General features: G+C 36.9%; 1 protein-coding gene across 3 annotated transcripts in view; it reads right to left on the bottom strand.

Annotated features, from left to right (window-relative positions):
* The window catches only part of BACH1 (BTB domain and CNC homolog 1), a 47,025-nt gene that overhangs the window by 24,388 nt on the left and 8,318 nt on the right, over nucleotides 1-14,319 (bottom strand). The window contains exon 1 of one of the 3 annotated variants that reach the window (XM_082625528.1): nucleotides 1,201-1,257. The exons of the other annotated variants lie outside the window; for them this stretch is intronic. The gene's annotated coding sequence lies outside the window, so the exon portion shown is untranslated. Of the gene's footprint in view, nucleotides 1-1,200; nucleotides 1,258-14,319 lie in introns of those variants that run through there. 3 annotated transcript variants of the gene reach the window in all.

Raw genomic sequence — 14,319 nt, 5'->3', positions numbered from 1 at the left:
CTACTCGGTCATAAAAAATGAAATCTTGCCATTTGCAACAATACAAATGGACCTTGAGGGTATAATGTTAAGTGTAAATAGTCAGATGTAGAAAGATAAATACTGTATGATCCCACTCATATATGGAGTCTAAAAGAAAACAAACAAAAACAAAATTTGTATATACAGAGAATAGACTGCTGGTTACCAGAAGGGAACAGGGTTAGGGGTGAGCAAAATAGATGAAAGTGGTCAGCTGTATGGCTGGTGATGGATGGTAACTAGAGATTTGGCGGTAAGCACTTTGTAATGTACACAGATGTGGAATTATAATGGTAAACACCTGAAGGTTATATAATGTTTATATACCAAGTTTACCTCAATTTAAAAAAAAAACTATATTGAAAGACACTGAGGAACACCTAAATAAATAGAGAGATATGTTCACATAAAACAAAGACCAATTCCTATACCTTCACTCTAGAGCTGCTGTTAGGCCACATGTGTTTGTGTGGCCCACTGCCACCAGTTTGCTCACTACTCGCCTCAAATTCAAGAGAGAGAACTTACTCTTGGGTCAACCCCCCTGTTGTACCATTTTCTGTGACGGGTTCCCTCATAAGTTCATGGTCAGCTTGCAGATTTGGGCCATATGCCAACACCAAGTCCCATCAGCTGCAGCTGAGAATCAGGCAGTTAACAGCCACCCGGGAAGACCCCTCTAAGAAGGGTCAGTCTCCCTTAAAGTGGACTGATCTTGCTCCCACCAGAAACCTGGGACTCATCGCTGACACCTCCCACACTCGGCCCCAGTGTCCAATCTCTTACCGAGACCTGGTGCCTCGACCTCTTACAGCTGAGACCCATTTCTCTCCTTCTACACCGCCACGACTCCAGTCCAAGCCGTCACACTGGCTCTTGCCTAGACAAACACTGTTTATCCTCTTGCAATGTCTTACAAGCTCACACATGTACAAATACAGTTATATAAAATGAAAAGTGGCACAAAGTTTCACATATCAATATTTTACCCTTACTAGTTCAAAGTAGTCTAATTTCTACTCTATTCTATTTAAAAAAATTGCAGTTGTGATCCACTCAAATTTCAAGAACCAATAATGGACCATGATCTCACACATTGAAAAAACAAGCCCACTGGCTAACAGAACAGGGTCTAGAATCATACGCTGTCTGGGTTCAAATCCCAGCTCTGCCACTTACTCACTATACGGCCTGGGACAACCTGCTTAACCTTGCTGGGTTGGGTCTTGTTTTCCTCACCTGTAAAACAAGGATAACAGCAGCACTTCACTGGGTTGTTGTGAGGTTTACATGAAGAAAATGAGGGTAAAGGGTTGAACACAGTGGCCCAAAGCAAACAAATTATAAATATTAGCTATTAATTATGATGATAATACAAATAAAAAAAGCCTCAGCCCCCTCAAGCCCCTCTTGATCCTCTCCAATTTATTCCCCTATATCAATGTCTCCCTTGCTGAAAACCCCACGTCTTCCAAATTTCTTATGATCAATTCTAAATCCTTAGCATGCCCTCCAGACCTGCCTGGTAGGGTTTTCTATTAATCCAGCCTTGCCTCAAAAGCCTTTGTCTCCCTCTCTCACTATTCTCCAGCCTGACCTTCCTTCCTTCTCACCCAAAGGCACCAAGCTCCTTCTGACCTCAGGACCTTTGCACATGCTCTCCCCACTCCCTAGACTTCTACTCTTCAGCTGACTAACTCCTCACCTTTAGGTCTCAGCGTAAATGTCAAAACCTTGCCTGACTTGTTCTCTGCCATAACTCAAGCATATAACAGAGTACCTGGCCCAATGAAGGTACTTGCTTCTGAACAAATGACTTTGCATTTTTAGTATAAACCCAGAACCCCAATCACCTACATCTTCTTCCAAACACAGTGCAGTCAGCTATTCCAATACATAAGGGAATAATGCCACTGAGCCAAGTACTCAGAGAAGATTCCTTGGATAGGTTTTCCAGAGTCAGGAGGAGCAAAAGGGAGGCCCAGCTCTGGGAGCAACTGGCCAAAGGAGAACAAAGGTTGGCAACTATAAACACAGCCAATATAACTACCCGAACTTGGCCTCGTTAGCATGGAGCACTACAAAAAGTTGTTCTGAAATTCCATTTTCCTAATTCTGAAAGCCATCTAAGTGGTCAATAATCCAATTTTACCAAATAACAATAACTAAGTAATGACTAAACCAGGTAAGAATGGCACACATCCTTCAAACGTCTGTCACCTTCTAACATTTTTCAAAACTAAACAGTAAGATATAATACCCCCCCAGAGCCTGCCAGACCTAAAATTCTGTTAATTTCTTAACACCAAATTCAGATTCCTATGTCACACGTGAATTTTTCTATATTCTTGGAAATAGAATCTATTGTTACAGTTCAAAATAAGGTTCACTGACCTGAGCAAATTGCTGATTCATTCAGTAATGCTGATAAAGGATGAACAGGCATTTTAAAGCTTCCTGCATCTCAATTTGGAAATAACTTCTATTCTCTGCTCAATATACACAGTATAAATTCAAGTTTTAATAGTTACTTCTTAATGTTTTTGCTTTCAAAATCATTTTTTAAAAGAAATAAGATGATGTTGCTTTATCACATTTCAATAACTTTAAAGATAATGTACTTAAAAAAAAACTTTTAAAATCCTGAGGTGAATATTGGATCATGGAGCCAGATCTACAACGCTTCATAACAGAAATTCAGAATAAAGATGAAGTTCCACATATACAGAAGAGCTGGACGTTTATTCTCAAGTCTCACAGGACTTCATTGTTTTTTAATTCTCAGTGTAGCAGGGCACAGGGAGTAACCTAACACCAAGGATTCATATAAAAAAGACTATCATCCGAACATCCTTCATCTTCACTAAACAATGACAAATGTTCTTTCTCCAAGTGCCTACCTGTGCCACATAATAAACTAGGTCCCATGAAAACACTAACAAAAGACAGTCCCTACGTTCAAGACGAACACAACCTGGAGATGTTCAAAATGAAAATGGTACTTTGGGGAGAAAGAGATGACAACGATCACTATAAACAACTTCCACAGGAATGTGGGCATTCCTAAAGGTATTTGCAGTAAGACTTCAAATAAAAACTACTTTTTGGTCAATTCTCATTTAACCATAATATTCAATTAATGAGAACGACTATTTTCAAAATAGTTGTTAGCCAAGGGGGTGCGTGTGTATGGCTGGGCATGAGAGACTGGTGACCCTGGACATCAGAAATGGCACAACAGGCAAATGTCTTGGCCTTTATATAAAGGCAGTGCCCTTCATCTGCAGCCTGGGTGAGTTCCTCCCATCTCTCCTTCTCCTTCTTTCTTGTGGCCATTTGGAATTTCTGCCTTTTTCTCCTTACTGCTTCTGCCTGCCACCACCCATCATCCTGTCAATTACTTTTGCCTCACTCAATTTCAGGGCAGGGTCTTTGGAAAACAGGCAAATTCTTCCTACCACGCCATCCTTCTTGGCTCCCTCTTTAGCTTCAAAATCTGCTAAGCCAGTACCTGTTACAATATACCCAAGATACCAAGAGTTTAACTGTTCTTAAATTAGGTGAGTCTTATCTTCTATTTTTCAAGAGGATGGCAAAGACCAAACAGTATCATGTGTTTACACCTTCAGTCCTTTATCTTTTCTTTAAAGGCCTTTAAAAAACATTTTTTTAAAATTTAAGGTGGAGATGCTCATAGGAAAGAATCTTCTTAAAGATAAAGGGCTCTTCTTGTTATTATCCCCAATTTTGAAAGAACCTTAACATCAAAAATTCTATGGGAGTTGAAATCACAGACAATAACAAATCTGCATTCTTCCAATGTTCTAAGACCTGACTTATCAGCCAGAAAGAGCCAGTAGGAATAAATCAGAACCAAGATTTGCTATTTTCTTTAATCATCTGCAGATCCTAAATATCACGCTTGTTTAAACACTGTATCTGATAATCACATTTTCTAAATCCACTTCTCTCAGCCTTATGAAAAAAAATCTTAAATATGACTGGATAAGGTACATGGATGCATATACCAAAAAAAGCTAAAGAAAAACAGAAAACATAAGTTTGAATTAAGCTAAGTAGCACAGGTGCTTACAGCATCACCAGAAACGATGACATGGTGTTTTAAGGACTTCTACAGTGACATATGGGAAAACAACCTGACAATCTATGTTAAAATTATGTAACAAAAGATGCTATAGCTTTTTAAAAATGGAGGTGGTGTGGTGAGGGAATCACTACAATTTTTGCAGCTCATGGCTATTACAGCAAATGTGAGGTTCCATAGAGAGAAAGTTGGATTTTTTTCCATTTACTTTTCCTATTATTGAAAATTATATATTTAATCATGGATCTTGTTATACTTACTTGGTCTAATTCCATATGTGAAATTATGAAGCTAAAATTATACTTAGAAGGGAGAAGTTTGAATGGTTACAGAAGTTTACAGTTGTTTATGGACTCACCTGGTAACAGATCAGAAACAAAAGGTTTTTTTACTTCCCAAATCAAAAAATTCAAATTTGTTAACTTCTGGGTAATAAGTTTAAAATAGCTTGGAAGGGAATAAAGGAAGAAAAAAGGAACACAGGAAATCCAAGTACCAGAACTAAAACAAGAGTAACAGATTCTTCTGTTATACCTTCTTACTACAAAAAATGTAAGAAACAATGAAGTCTTATTTGTTTAACAGATTTGGCAGCTATGTGATCTTAATAGGACTGTTACACTTCAATGCAATATGACCATGTTATGAAAACATGAACTAGCAACTAGAATTGGCTTATACCGGTACAGCTTATTTACTGAATTATATATTTTTCTAACATGCACTTGTCAGTCACTATTTTATTTATCCACTTAAGAGGTATGACTTTCCTTGAATGAACTGCACTGTTTAAAGCAGAGCATTTAATGAGTTTGACACTTGTATATGTGAATGAAACCACCACCACAATCAAGATAAATTTCTATCACTTCTCAAAATTCCACATGCCTCTTTGAGGTCTCTCCTTCCCTGTTCCCCTGGCTCCAGGTAACCAATGATTTGCTTTATGTCACAGTCGATCAGCGTGCATTTTCTATGATTTTTATATAAATGGAATCACATTATGTACTTTGGCTTCGGGTTTCTTTCACTCGGCTTAATGTCGATCAGGTTGCAGACATTAGATGTTTGTTTTTTTTTTATTGCTGAATACTATTCCATTATACGTATGTACCACCATTTGTTTATCCATTTAATGGTAGATGGACTTTTTATTGTAATAAAGATGAACAACTACATTGTTTCCAGTTTGGGATTATTGTAATAAAGCTTCAGTGAACATCTGCGTGGACATTACTTCATTTCTCTTGGGTAACTAAATACCTAGAAGTGGAGAAGCTGAGTGACATGGTGGGTTTCTGTTTAACTTCTGAGAAACTGCTGAACACTTTCCAAAGTAACTGTATCATTTTCATTGCTACCAGCAGTGTATGGCAACTCCAGCTGCTCCACATTCTCACCAAACTTGGTATTGTCTGTCTTTTTAATCTTAGCTAACCTAATAAATATACAGTGGTATAGAGCTGTGGTTTTAGTTTGCATTTCTTGATGGCTAATGATGTTCGGCATCCCTACAAATGCTTATTGGCCATTTGTATATCTTCTTTTGTGAAATGTCTGTTCAATTCTTCTGCCATTTTTAACTGAGCTGTCTACTTCTTTAATTGTAACAGCCAGTAGAATTTTGATTAGAATTGCAGTGAATCTACACAGCAATTTTAGGAGAACCGACATCTAACAAACTGAGTCTTCTGATGCATGAACATGGCATATCTCCCCATTTATTTAGGTCTTCTTTAATTTCTCTCAGCATTATTCTGATGTTTTTTAGTAAAGAGGGCTTGCATATCTTTTGTTAAATTTATTCCTAAGTATTTTACGGTATTTTGTAGATACTATAAACGGATTTGTTTGTTAAACTTCATTTTCTGGTTTTCTGCTGCTACTATGTAAACATAAAATAGTTTTTTTTTAATATTAACCTTAAATTCTCTGCAACCTTACTCAATTCTTATTAGTTCTGACAGTTTCTTTGTAGATTCCTTAGGATTTCTATGTACACAATCATGTCATCTGCAAATAGAGACAGTTTTACTTCTTTCCCCTCTTTACACTTACTTCTTTTTTCCCCTTTTTGCAACGACTGAATAGTGAGAGTGGTGAGAAAGGGCATCCTTGCCTTCCTGTAAGGAAATTTTTCAATGTTTCACCATGAAATATGATGTTAACTGTAGGTTTTCTAATCTGAGCAACTGATGGGCAGAAACGGGGGTGTACTAGTTACTATCCCAGTTAACTTAGGACTCCTATAAGAAACTCAAAGGGGGAAAAAAAAAAAAGCAGAGTGAAAACTTCCAACAATTCCCCTGAAGAGTAAAATTCCCCAACTCACTCAGCACCCGCATTCCCACACCACTTTCAAAGTATTCACCCCAGACATCTATAAGATGCCATAACAAGGGGCTAGAGATAAGACAAAGATTAATCATCAGAGAGCACACCTAAGACTGACTCTCTCAGAACCTCACAAACATGGCAGCTGGCTGCCCTAGAGAACTCCAGAGGTCGACAGCACAGAATAGTATTTTATAGCTTGATGGAAACCCTGCCAGTTGGGCAAATTACTTTACATCTCTCTGACAATTCCCTTTTTTTGGGGGGTGGGGAGAAGTAAGGGACAAGAATAGTATTTTTTGTTCGGAGGATCAAATGAAATAATATACATAATGTCCTTAAGACAGTGCCTGACACACACAAGTGCTCTGTAATTGTTAACTATTACTTGAATTTGATGTTAGAAATGTTTCTGGAAACACAAAAGATCCCAAATAGCCAAAGAAATCTTGAGAAAGAAAAACAGAGGTGCAGGAATCAGGCTCCCTGACTTCAAACTATACTACAAAGCTACAGTAATCAATACAGTATGGTACTGGCACAAGAACAGAAATATAGATCAATGGAAGAGGATAGAAACCCAGAAACAAACCCACACACCTATGGTCAATTACTCTATGACAAAGGAGACAAAAATATACAATGGAGAAAAGACAGCCTCTTCAATAAGTGGTGCTGGGAAAATTGGACAGCTATATGTAAAAGAATGAAATTAGAACATTCTCTTACACCACACACAAAAATAAACTCAAAATGGATTAAAGACTTAAGTGTAAGAACAGATACTATAAAACTAGAGGAAAACACAGGCAGAACACTCTTAGATATAAATTGCAGCAATATCTTTTTGGATCCATCTCCTAGAGTAATGGAAATAAAAACAAAAACAAACAGGACCTAATGAAACTTAAAAGCTTTTGCACAGCAAATGAAACCATAAATAAAACAAAACAAAATGACAACCTACAGAATGGGAGGAAATATTTGCAAATGATGCAACCAATGAGGGATTAATCTCCAAAACATACAAATAGTTCATACAGCTCAATATCAAAAAAACTAATAACCCAATCAAAAACTGGGCAGAAGATCTAAACAGACATTTAACCAAAGACATACAGATGGCCAAAAGGCACATGAAAAGATGCTCAACATCGCTAATAATTAGGGAAATGCAAATCAGAATTATAATGAGGTATCACCTCACACCGGTCAGAATGGCCATCATCAAAAACTCTACAAATAATAAATGCTGGAGAGTGTAGAGAAAAAGGAACCCTCCTTCACTGTGGGTGAGAATGTAAATTGGTATAGCCATTATGGAGAACAGTATGGAGGTTCCTTAAAAAACTAAAAGTAGAACTACCATATGATCCTGCAATCCCACTCCTGGGCATATATCCAGAGAAAACCACAATTTGAAAAGATTAATACACCCCAACGCTCACGGCAGCACTATCTACAATAGCCAAGACATGGAAGCAACCTAAATGGCCATCGACAGAGGAATGGATAAAGAAGATGTGATACACAGACACAGACACACACACACAGACACACACACACCATGGAGTATTATTCAGCCATTAAAAAAGAATGAAATAATGCCATTTGCAGCAACAAGGATGAACCTAGAGATTATCATACTAAGTGAAGTAAGCCAGAGAGACGAAAGACAAACATTATATGATATCACTTATATGCGGAATCTAAAAAAAAGAAAAGATACAAATGAATTTATATACAAAACAGAAATAGACCCACAGACATAGAAAACAAACTTATGGTTACCAAAGGGGAAAGTTGGAGGGGGGAGGGATAAATTAGGAGTTTGGGATTAATAGTGTGTATCTACACACTATTACATATAAAACAGATAACCGACAAGGACCTACTGTATAGCACAGGGAACTATACTCAATATTCTCTAATAACCTATACAGAAAAAGAATAGATACATAGATATAGATGTATAACTGAATCACTGTGCTGTACACCTAAAACTAACACAACATTGTGAATCAACTATACTTCAATTTAAAAAAAAAAAAAAAAAGAAAGAAATGTTTTTGAGTGGCACAGGGTGACGGTGAAACCATAAAGAAAAAAAGTGTAATAGCATGTTACTTAGCTTTCCAGTGCCCAATATTGACATAGATATAATAACATGAACACTGTTAACTGGTTTTCAACTTTCAGAATAATGGAAGACTTAATTATGGCTATTAAACGAAATGTAATTATTAACCTTAGTAAAATAAAACGTGTACCCTTGAGACTTAAGGAGGGAGCCCCTGCCCTACTTATGTCACAAAGCCCTTCGTAAAGGATAAAGTGCTAAACACCAAATATACAGAATTATGAAATGCAAAAGAAAATCAATTTTAGGTATTTTAGTCCAGCTGAGAGATGGACTCAGACAGAACTGAAAGGAAAGGTAGTATTTCTATATAACTTATAATGTACAAAGTTATATGTACAAAGTCAAAAGATACTGCCTTAGATTAATGAGACTGAATTTTAAAAAAGGTGGAGGGGGGATTGTAGAGGTGACCAAGAACAGAAGTGGAATGATTATAAATACAGCTGATGGGATGGCAGAAGCAAACAAAATCAACATCTATGGTAAAAGAAAGTAAACAGATAACATCTTAGGTTCATAAATAAAATGAGGTATAAACGTCTTAGAGACACAGAGGTCTGTGTCTCTAAAAAATTAAATAGCAGAAATGGGTAAAGATGAATATTATCTTTGAAGCAGAATTAGGTGTGCAACAGATGAAGGTGCTTTATGATAAATTTATTTTTTTTAATCAAAAATATGTAATACTTTGTAAAAACATAAACTTAAAAGACGTTTAAATAGACAGTAAACAAAAAATAGTGAAACTCAGTTAAGTCTAAACTGTTGATAACTTGGCTGTAAGTCTTAATGCAACTTTGCAAAGATTCTTCAAATAGAAAAGGAATTTGATAAAGAGAAAAATCAATCTTTAACCAAAATCTTAGATTATTTTAACAAAACTAGGCGATAGGAAGGGTAGAAAAATATTGTAAGATTTCTTCTTGTTTGGGAACAATGTTATACATACTGTTTAACATTTCATATTGACAAAGATATCAATTCAGATAGAATCTTTAAAAATGTAAGGGTATCTTTTAGGGAAACAAGCTGTTAAAACTTCCAAACTGGAACGCTGGTTCTCCAGAATCTAATGAAATCTACAGTATTTCCACCAAGAAAACCACTCACATAATAAAATTTTGCAGCTACTTTCGATAGAACTAATGACTTAAACCATGAGCTGATATTTTTAAAATTAATTTTTATTGGAGTATAGTTGCTTTACAATGTTGTTACTTTCTGCTGACAGCAAAGTGAATCAGCTATATATATATATATACATGTATCCCCTCTTTCTTGGATTTCCTTCCCATTTAGGTCACCGCAGAGCACTGAGTAGAGTTCCCTGTGCTATACAGCAGGTTCCCATTAGTTAGTTTTTTGTTTGTTTGTTTGTTGTTTTGGGTTTTTTTGTGGTACACGGGCCTCTCACTGTTGTGGCCTCTCCCGTTGCGGAGCACAGGCTCCGGACATGCAGGCTCAGCGGCCATGGCTCACGGGCCCAGCCGCTTCGCGGCATGTGGGATCTTCCCGGACCAGGGCACGAACCCGTGTTCCCTGCATCGGCAGGCGGACTCTCAACTACCGCGCCACCAGGGAAGCCCTAGTTAGTTATTTTATACATAGTTTTTATAGTGTATATATGTCAATCCCAATCCCTTCCACCCCCCTTTTCCCCCCAGGAGCTGATTCTTTAAGGAAACCAATAAAATTGAGAAACTTCTGCAAAGTCTCACCAAGCAAAATATGAGAAAAAAATGAATACACTACATTCCCATTGGCATACAAAAATACTGTAATGGCTCTTTTCTTAAAATAAAATTTCTTGACCCTCCCCACATCCTTCTAACTACAGTAAAATTCACTGCTCTTCTTTATAGTAGCACTCCCCAAAAAAGCTGTTTATATTCACACCATCTCCACTTCCCTCCCTCTCTCCTAATTTCATTTGAGCCCACTAAAATCAGACCTTTTCCCCTCAACTCCATGGGAATTACCTTGTGAAGATCTGCAGCCTTCACATTGCCAAATGGCAAATTTTAGGTCTTCTTAGATAGCATCTCAGCAACATTCAACAGGGTGATCATTCCCGCCCTGAAATCCTTTCTTCACTTGGCCTCTGATTTACCACCTCACCAGCAGCCCCTTGTCAATTCGGTGGATCCTCCAAACCTCTAAATGCTGGAGAGCCAGGGCTTGGTCCTCAGATCTCGCCTCCTCTTTGTAACACTCCCTACGAGAACTCATCCAGACTCACAGCGTGGACACGATCACTCATGGACTTACTGTACACTCTCATATTTATATTTGGTCTAATCTCGACTATTATCTTGAACTTCATACTCATGTATCCAACTGCATACTCAAATTACTACTTGTATGTCTAACAGGCATTTCACATTTAACATGTCCAGAAACCTTGGTTCCTCCACCTCTAGTTAGGATATGTATCAAAATGTTAACGATGGTTACATCTAGGTAATTTTTGTTTGCTGTTTCTGCATTCAAATTCTTAACCATAAACACATATTACTTTATAATTGGAAAAATGTTCAAAGAGACAACAAACCATAAACAAAAAAATATGCCTTCGGAAAAAATGCAATTCACATTTATTTCAGCTGTCTTGAAGGTTCCCAAAGGATGTCGATTACTTTTTTCCCCCTTGATAATGGATACTTCCTCCACTCATCAGGATATTGGTTTCTCACTATCTAGAAAATTCATGAGCAACTCTAAAACACAGGAGCCTCCACTGATATCACAGTAAACACAAAAGAATAAATTAAATTTTATAGAAATTTAAAATAAAAAGATGCTTTGATGTGGAAAAAGAGAGCACTGTTACAGGAAAATAAGGAGAAAAAACCCATCAAGTCAGGTCTAGCTCCGTGAACACGGGCAAATGTGTACCCTTGAGACTTAAGGAAGGAGCCCCTGCCCTACTTACGTCACAAAGCCCTTCAAAAAGGATAAAGTGCTAAACACCAAATATACAGAATTATGAAATGCAAAAGAAAATCAATTTAAGGTATTTAAAAACAACCAGCAGGATGATATTGGAAAGAACGGGAAGTACTGGGATATAATTAAGGTTCTGCAGACATTACCAACGGTGTGATCTATAATATACCTGACCTCACCCTTTAGGTTCCCCATAAGGAAAACAACATCAACACTTACTCTAAGGACTGAATGGCTGGGCGCATTTAATAGCACAGTGCCTGGCATGAGATCATTAACACTTTATTATTATTATTGCCATCTTTATCCAAAATATGACCAAAAGAATACTGCATTTTCAAAGGTTCTACAAACCCAAGAGTTAAACTACAAAATACAGAGATTCCTGAACCTTTAAGAATGAAATGTCAGTAAGCCTAATAAAGATCTCAACAAGATAAAAAGAAAATATTAAAATTATACAAGTCTGCTCAAGAAAACTGATAATTTCACAGACCCAAAGAATTACCAACTGAAAGAGCACATTCACCCAATACAACCCACTTCCACACTTTGGTTACAAATGAGGAAACTGAAGCCCTTAGAGGGTCAGTCACTTAGAGGTTAAAAAGTTCTTCTGCCCCAGGTCCAAATATTACATTTCAATTCATATGACATGGCCTGAATAGCAAGGTTGTTTTGAGGGTGGGGGTAAAAGTGAGGAGGATAAAAAAAACAAGACAGGGAAATGTCTCAAGTATTCTGTGTGTGTGATGAGAACAATGTTAGACAAACAGATTAAAAGGGGATTTATGGAATGGAAATTTTTCCTTATTACTCAATATTTAGTTTATTAATTTCTGATTAATACTTCTTGGATTACATAATCTCATATATCGTTAAAAAGAATCTGACACCAAACTATGCTGAACTTAAAGTTTGTAGTTATACCCAACTACGTATGGAAAATTAAACGAAGGACTCAGAGCTGGAGATATTTCACCAAAAGTCACTTTCCATATAGAATAATAAGTGTTCATGTCCCACATTCATAATGAAATATTCATACGTTATTTTGTTTTCAAACTGTAAAAATTATAACCGTGATTCACATTATTTACTTCTGATTGCCTAGAGGAAGTGAAAGCCCTAAAACTAGATGTAGGTCAGAATGACCCTCTGTAGGTCTAAGACTTGACAAATATAGCATGCAAAGTAACTGAAAAAAACAAGCAAACCACCAAAAAGGTGCCCTTCAAATTCCCAACCATTCCTTAAACACCTTCTTACCCCAACTCATAATAAATCTGAGTCAAAAAAAAAGGATTAAGAGGAAAAAATGTTAAGTAACAATGTTAATTAAATAAGGCAGCAGTTACAGTAGAGCAATTAGAATATGAATCACAGATATGAAACTTTTTAATTTTAGTAGAGGTACTAAATTGAAACGCTTTATTTAAAGATAACCTAATCCACTAATCCCTGGTAGGCACTATAGCGCTAGGTATCTCAATATACATAGCTAAAACTAAAATTTTAAAATCTATTTCTTGTTATTGATGTTAACTTGGAAGTCAAAATTACCATCTCTAAAATGGAGATTAACAAGCTGTAGACTTTCTCAGATAGCTACTTTCCAATATACAGTCACAAGATTTAGTCAAATAAGTAATAATTTGAAGCCCGTAAAAAAAAAAAAAAGCTGAAATATTTCTCAGTTCAAATATTATTTGAGGAACAACTGAGTAGGTAATTACTATTGTTTTCCTACCTGAGATGAAAATTATTTTCGCAGTATTGTCTTTCTAAATTCTATCCAAAAAAGTAACACCATTTCAGAAGCCTACCCTATCTATCATAGCTATTCGTTATTCTCAAATAGAAAAAAACTATTAGTAATCATTTTCTGTTTTATGAATTTACAACACTAAGTATTTATGTATTTACATTATTTGCTTGCCTTTCCCATCCATACAAAGCACCAAAACTTAGGATTGAGAAGAAGGAACAAGAATGAAACACAAGTCCTTTGAACATATCAAAGTGCAGTAAACAGTTCAGGAGTGCTACAGGAACACTGTATAAAATTAAAGTGGAATTATTCTTGAAGTCTGAAAGGAATGGCAAATAAACTAACCACAGGACAGCTTTCCCTCCTAGAAGAAGAATGAGTGTGTAAAGAGGGAGTGATACTCCTGTTTGTATCCCAGATTCAAGAATGTGGGTTCCAAAAAATGCTGGCCTATCCAGGCAATGAATCAACCATTCCATTCAAACCAGACTAGCCTCACCACTCACTGAGAGCACAGACATCACAGATGGGCATGCCCTACAGAGTAAGAGAGACAGTGGTCCTCTTGGTATAGACACAATCAGAAGCTACAAGGTATTATTATATATTCTTCTTTCCCTGAAAGTATTAGGAGAATAACAGAGAACCTTAGAACTATTTAGAGCAGCAGTCCCCAACCTTTTTGGCACCAGGGACTGGTCTCATGGAAGACAAGTTTTCCACGGATGTCAGGGGGGATGGTTCAGGCGGTAATGCGCACGATGGGACGCAGCAGATGAAGCTTCGCTCACTTGCCCACTGCTCACTTCCTGCTGTGCAGCCCAGCTCCTAACAGGGCCCAGTACCAGTCTGTGGCCCGGGGGTTGGGGACCCCTGGTTTACAGTACTGAAAGAAATGTATTCCTACTACATGTAACTTTTTGGATAGAACGGGCAAATTTTCAATTTTAAAATCATTTTAAAATAAAACATTTATTTGATCTGACTGTAAAAATAATA

Source organism: Mesoplodon mirus (assembly GCF_964341445.2).
Source record: "Mesoplodon mirus genome assembly, chromosome: 6".
Lineage (NCBI taxonomy): Eukaryota > Metazoa > Chordata > Mammalia > Artiodactyla > Ziphiidae > Mesoplodon > Mesoplodon mirus.
The sequence above is the reverse complement of the archived record's forward strand: the minus strand, read 5'-3'. Positions and strand labels throughout refer to the sequence as shown.